Here is a 7,549-nt window from a genome sequence, read left to right as displayed (position 1 = left end):
GGTAAACAAAATATTCACCTGCCATCCGCAAGCCAACTCAAACAACTGAACATTGGTTTTTCCATCCGTAAAATGGGTTTATTGAGCCAAAGTTGATACCTTTACCACTATTAATAGAAAATGAGATAACATGTATGGACATACTCCCTAAACCACTCAGGATTCCTCAATATCGATTGTTAATCTGCATTGTATACGATACACCTGCCTAAGAATCAGATCTTTATCTATCAAGTTGTTTTACGGAAACAGAGTTTACTCAAGTCCCATGATGTGAAGAATATTCTGGATGGTATTTTGCCTGCCAAGGGTCTCCTCTATCCTTCCCCTTCGTAGCTGGCTTTCCTGTTGGCTTCCCGAGGGGCTCTGCTCACCAGTCCTGGAACAGTTTGTAACTGCTGCTGTTGCTTATGTCTCCTCCTTTCCTGGTTCTCTTTTCCTCCCCCTCCCCTTCTTTTTGCAAACTGTTGGCTGCTTTTTTACAAATATCTTGCATGTCCTGTGAAAAGACTCAAAGAACATAACCAAGTCACAACAGGATCTGTGAAGACCTCTGATAAGCAGTAAGGCTCTGTCCACATAGAGGGAAGTGTTCCTGCTAGTTAGTCAGAAGACACTGCTTCAGGACTTCCGACTCCTAAGTGATCTTCACCACTGGTCTCTTACTGCGGAGACTCCTGGAGCTGCTGGCAAGTTTCAAGTTCCATTATTATTATTATTATAAAACATAGCATTAATTAATAGCCAAGATTCCAACATAGCTCCCTGGAAATGATGTGGGGTGGAGAAATCTGTCCTTAAATTCTCCGTACTGAACATTACCCTACTCTGCAGCTACAGACATGAATTATTTAAGTTATTTATTTGTTTGTTTGTTTACTTATTTTAAAGATTTTATTTATTCATTTGACAGAGAGAGAATGTGTGCAGCAGAAGCAGGGGGAACAGCAGAGGGCGAGGGAGAAGCAGACTCCCTGCTGAGCCCGGTGTGGGGCTCCATCCCAGGACCTGAGCTGAAGGCAGATGCTTAACCAACTGAGCCAAGCAGGTGCCCCTGCAAACATGAATTTAGTAGGAACCTGCATATGCGTGTCTATGTATGTGTCAGTGAGTGTGACACACACCCTCTAAGCGATACAAGAATAATGTCCATCAGCACATACTAGCTATAATGCCCCACATACTGTTTTATATGCTCTCGGTATTAAGTTGATTTAGTTGATGCTGTGTTGTAGACATTAATTCCTATTTGTTTGCCCTACTTATACAAGGAATCTGTGTTTGAATTATTTCCACCATGAATTTAGTTTGTTGAGTATCTAAGGGGGGTTCTTGAAGTAAGATACTTAGTTACTAAAGAAAACACAAGGAAGACCCGCTATGCTAATCTACTTTGGAGATGAAAATACGTGGTGAGTATCTACTTTTCTATGTAGAACAGTGCTGCAATGCATTTGTCCCGTTTTAAAATGGGAAACTAAAAGAAGTTTAAGTGATCTGGCTAAAGTTACAGAGTTATTAAAGATGAGTTAATATCCCGTCCTTCACGCTGCATTGTATTTCATTCTAACTACCTTAGTTTCTTGGATGGAGAAAGTGATCAGTCAAGGAGCTTACCATAGAACTGGTCAGGGAAAAATGGAGAATAAATACATCAGTGAAAGAGAATACACTATGTTCTATGGCAGGGAGACATGCGGAGAATGACAGGCCATCAAGGAGGGATGTCAAGTTTATCTGAATGAAGGTCCCCAGACGCATCTCAGAAAAAGGTATTTGGTTTGAGTCATTGAAAGAGTATTTTCTGGGCTACCAAGAGAACGGGGAAGGTAGTTTCATAAAAGCAAAACATAAAGCAAAAGTATTGAACTGAGAAACAAAACAGTTTGAAAACACGTAGTTCTGACTATGCAGTTATATGAGGCTCCCTCTTACCTGGTTGTAAAATTGCTGTATTAAGAATTGGTGAATATCTACTGAGCCCTTCCAGTTTGCCTAGCATCATACATGATAAGTTATATATGACCCATGAGTTAGGTCTTTTATTATTCTCACTTCCCAGATAAAGAAGTTGAGTACAGCAAAGTTTAATAACATATCCGGGATTGTATAACCAAAATATGGCTAAACAAAGACTTGGAACCAAGAAGTGTGAATCCAGAGTCTGGACATTAACCACTATGCTAGCCAGGTAGGCAATTTCAAGCTCCATTATTATTATTATTATAAAACATAACATTAATTAATAGCCAAGATTCCAACATAGGTAATAAACTACCAGTCCTTCCACAATGAACATTTGAAAAATGATTTTAAATATGGTTACAATAAAATATTTAAACAAATGGAAAAATCATACTAGCTAAGAATTATCGTGGGCATATTTGTTAAGTCACAAAAAGGAAAGACACACAGCAAAATCAGCAATGGATGTCTTCTGCACTGCTTGCCAAGGTAGGTCTTTTCAAGAAAGCCACTCAGGTTGCATATGTATTGGTGTGTGTTTTAAGGTCTTTTGTGTTCCTGAGAGAAATCTGGGATTGGGTTCCAAGAGAGCCTTGTGCGGGCAGCTATCCTGCTCCACAGCCTTACGTAAATGTGCGTTTTCATATATTAAATTAGAGATTGCCCCAAAGCCGCATCCACTATTGATTTATCACAAGATGGAGCAGTTAGACCATCAAGGATATCACTTGGCACATCCCTTTCATGTAATGAAATTTACAGTGAGAAAGTCAAGGATTCAAAAAGAGAAGACTGGGTGTTGTGGCCAAGGGGGAAAAGACTCAGTTCAAACTACTTGTTAATTCCTGCTGAGTAGGCTATTGAAGTGGTAATAAGGCAGAGGCATTGCCGCTGGCCTTCGCATTTGTAGCTCTCAGCCTGGATTGCGCTCCCCATCAAGGACAGTATTCCGCGAGGCGGGCGGCAGCCCCCCCCCCCCACCCCGCTCATCTCTCCCTGAGCTTTGGCGGTCCGGCTGCAAAGCCCGGGTCCTAGCTGAGAAACACCGAAATGCTCCGTATTTCCTTGAACACATTTTCTCCGAACACGATTTATTTTTCATATCCCCCTGACACTGAACTTTTTTTTTTTTAGGTTCACAATTATCTCTTTGCCGTGAGTTGAATAATAGAACGTTGTCTTTTTAATAAATCTGTGCAAACCTCATCTCATTAGTGACTGTTTGGGAGGCAAAAAACAGCGAAAGTGACGGCTTCTTGGTCATGTGTTACCTCCTAGAAATCTATGCCAAGCGTAGGTCAAATTCTTCTTTCAACATAATTTTGAACGAAAGAGCTCCAGGGAGTCTCTACTATCTGAATTAATACCATTTTGAACAGAACAATGGACCAAGCAGTAAGGCTCAGGCCCAAGTTTACATCTGAGTCAAAATATGTTTGGCAAATTTTAATGTGGCAAACTCACCAGGTAAAACATTCCGTAAAGAGATTCTGTAAAGTTAAAATAGCCCAAATGTGATTATTTTGTGAATCGACAGAGTAATCAGAATTAAGAAAAAGAATTTCAACATTCCTAGGCTAAGTGAATACTCAGAAACCCGGGGGTGGGGGGGGGAAGGACCGAAACATTGTGTCTCCAGTTTCTCATATGACAGTTTGGTGCAAAAAATCAAAGTTTGGATCCAGTTCTCACGATTTTTACAACAGTGGTTTCACTTGCACACACTTAACTTCTTCTCCAATCCTTTGGAGTAAGGCGACCTCTGATTGCTTGCATGAGGACCCTATGATACGGTAGGAAAAGCCCAGCTGTGTGAGATCCACGTTCCAGTGTTACTCTGGTGTGCAGTAGTGGTAAGAGAAAATGGCACGTTGTTGATGTGTAGGTAATATATATGTTTCGGTATTTTTTTCTTTTACAACGTTTTATTTATTTGTGAATGGATGAAAGCGCTTGGTAACCTTTGAAGTGTGCTGAACTTCTAAGATAATATGAGTATATGAAATATTTACGTCCTTTACACACAGCCTAGGGTTAAGACAGTGAGAGTCTCTTCGGACTGTCAGAGAATGAATGGAATTTAAGTCCTCATTCTTTAGATTCCACACCTGGCCTTAAGGCTCAGCCTTAGCCTTCTGGCTCATTTCTTGCAGAAGAAATATTTATTTTGTTCTTAAATAGTGGAGAAGCACTATATGGGAAAGGTAGTTGCAAAACAACAGAAATCTTTATGAGGCCAAACGTTGATTAACTTGCAGGTTATATCATGGAATTTTCATGTATGTTAAGAGCCTACTGTGTGCATAGTGGGAGATCCAATTTTATTTTCTATGGGAAGAGAGTGGCAAGTGATGCGGTAGCAGGATTTCCCTTAGTGGGGCATTGGCCCAGGCTTAAAGCTGTGTTTCACAGAAATAGTTTCACAAAATGTGGAAGACAGTGATACAGTGGCCAAAGAGTGACGGTGTGGATTGATGGGTTGACTTCTCAAGGTTTCCTCCAGTGCTAACGCCCCCAGATTCTTTCCATAGTCTACAAAATAGGCAAAATATAGAAATGAAAGAGTTTCTACCCTAAGGTTATCTCCATGTTTAAAAACACAAATCATAGGTAGCAACAGACTTTGGGGAACGGATGAAATGGAGAGAGAAAAGATGAAAGAATGAGTAAGAACAAAGAAGCAGAAATAAAGGGAAGAACAAAGAAGTGGGAGTAAAGAAAGCAATGGCAAGAGTAATCAGAAGGGAAAATGCTAAATATTTAAATGACAAAAATGAGGAGAGTCTGAAACAGAAAATAAACACTTTAACGTGCTTGTCTAAATGTCCAAAAACTGTAAAGGAGGTATGGAGGGTGACATGTTCTTACAAACCATCAACAGTTTCCATCATTGCCATTTCTTCTGTAAATTCTTTAAAGAATGATGCTATATTGTACATAGGTACCTATACCTGTATCTACACCTATATATCAGCATCATTTTTTTTTTTTAATCTCTTTGGCATTAACCTATTTACCTGCTATGCTCAAATGCAGAACATGTCTTTATTCCCAAACCAAGTATACACTCATTCTAGTGCTTGAAGAGCTAGTAGAGGTCATTTGACTCCTTTCATTTGAATCCTTTCCCGATTCAAATGAGGCAACAGGGACCCAGGAATCTCAAAGATCTTATTCCAGAACCCACACATTAGCGGTGAAAGGATTCCGATGAGAATAAAACACTTCACTCCTCTGGCTCTACCACCTAGTTCTTTGTGAGTACAGTTTTAATATACTTGTTTGCCTTATAAGAAACGTAATGCCTATTTATTTATGATTTACAGAATACTAAGTACCTGACTTAGACACGAGACTAAGAGGAAAAAACAAAATTCTAAAAGTAACCCTGGGTGCCCCGGGGTGGCTCATCTGGTTAAGCGTCTCCCTTCCGCTCAGGTCCTGACCCCAGCGTCCTGGGATTGAGTCCCACACAGGGCTCTTTGCTCAGCGGGGAGTCTGTTTCTCCCTCTCCCACTCTCCCTGCTTTCTCTCTCTCTCTCTCTCTCTCTCTCAAACAAATAAATAAAATCTTAAAAAAAAAAGTAACACTAAAGAGAAAGAGAAAGATCATTTATATATTTATCACATAAGCAAATAGCAGAAAATATGGCAAAATGATAGAAATCTTCAGTCTCAGTCCAATTTAAAGACCATGTGAAGGTTTCTGCTTTTTGGATTCTGTCAAGTCTCATTTTGCTTTCCTCTCTGGACAAGATGTGGTATAAAAACTATCGCTGAAAGTCATAACCATCTGGTACATATCATGCGAATCATCATGAGAGAAACTCCCTGGCCGGGTCAAAGATGAGGTCTGGGATACTGCTTGACTTTGGACACAGCACTCATTGTTCATGAGTGCTTGATAAATATGGTCTCATCGTCATTTGTGTTCTAGAAAGTTAAGCAAAAAAGAAATTTGGGAGTTTTGAAATAAAAGTGTATGACGATATGAAGAAAACTGTACACATTTATTATGTAAAAAAGACACACGCAATCTCTCTTCCAAAGTACATACTATAACATCTAATTTAATAAAATCATTGAATTTTAAAACAAAACATTTAGAAGTAGCAGAATAAGAAAAACATGGGTAAATGAAAATTCAAACTGCAAGGGTACGTTAAATAGATTTGCAAAGCCTTGTAGTGATTCTTACAAACTCTGGATAGTATTGCTTTAAATTCAGCATATGTATTTTGCAAAGTATTTAGGTTTTAAACCACAAAGCCAATAGAGCCTAAAGTTATATGGAGCCTATTATGGCCTCCAATATTCGACTTTTATATATGAACTGACTTGTGTGTGTTCTCCATGAACGCAGGGATACATCGAGTCTCTGCCTAATCAGTCAATTTAGTGTCTAATCCATACAAGGTGCTCAATAAAAAGGTCTTTTCCCTTTTATAACGTTAGTGTTGGGTAAAATTTTCAGAGTGAAAGTCATTCAAGTATCCGTGAAATTATCGAATACATACCATCTCAAAACCTTCACAAAAATCAAAATTTGGATCAGTTCCATCACCTCCCAAAATGCCCTCCTGCCTTTGTACAGTCTAGTCCCTCACCACTCATCCTCAGCCCGGGGCAGGCACTAATTTGTTTCTGTCCCTCTCGTTTTTCCCCTTAACAGAATGTCAGGTAAATAGACTCTCACAATATGGACTCTTTTGTGTCTGATTTCCTTCACTCAGCATAATTTTCTCAGATTCATTCACGGTCTTGTGTCTATGAGCAGGGTTTGGTTTGGGTTTGTTGCTGTTGTTGTTGGGAAGTATTCCGTTGTATGATTATGCCACAATTTATTGATCCATTCACCAGTTGATAAGCATTTTAAGTTTTTCCCAGTTTGAGGATATTAGGCACAAAACTCTTATGAATAATCATGTCCAGGTTTGTGTAGACCTTTATGATTTTTAATGCAAGAAAGTGTGGCTTAGAAATTACTGCCTAGGGCAGCAGTAATTGCTTGGTGGTTCAGTCGGTTAAGCATCCAACTTCATTTCAGCTCAGGGCTTGATCTCAGGTCATGAGTTCAAGCCACACATTGGGCTCCATGCTGAGCATGGAGCCTACTTACAAAAATGAATTTACAGAAAAATACTGGAAAGAAACGAAAAGACCATCCTTATCTCTGTGTGGGGCCAGGCATATCAGCAACGTAGTCACAGGACATCATTCCAGAATATTTTTATTGTATTCTTTGCTTAATCATGTGATAGGGGTTTTGGGGGAATATGGGTAAGTAGAGAGAAGAGAGTGATTGGGGAAGTGACTTGAGTTTTTTAGCTGGCTACTGTATTCTCTATAGCTTTGTCATCTAATAATTGTATAATTATAGTAATATCAGCAACAGTATGAAGAGGAATGGGAAAAATGGCTAACACAACATGATGCCTTGTATGTACCAAGAATGATCTAAGAGTTTGACTTTTTAAAATCACTTGATTCTCTTAACAACTCATAGTAATAGGTTAGCATTGTTATTATCGGATTATAGAACCAAGACCAGGAAATATAAGTGAGTGGACCAAGTTCACGTAGC

Source organism: Mustela nivalis (genome assembly GCF_964662115.1).
Source record: "Mustela nivalis genome assembly, chromosome: 20".
Taxonomy (NCBI): Eukaryota; Metazoa; Chordata; class Mammalia; order Carnivora; family Mustelidae; genus Mustela; species Mustela nivalis.
Note: the sequence above shows the minus strand (reverse complement) of the source record.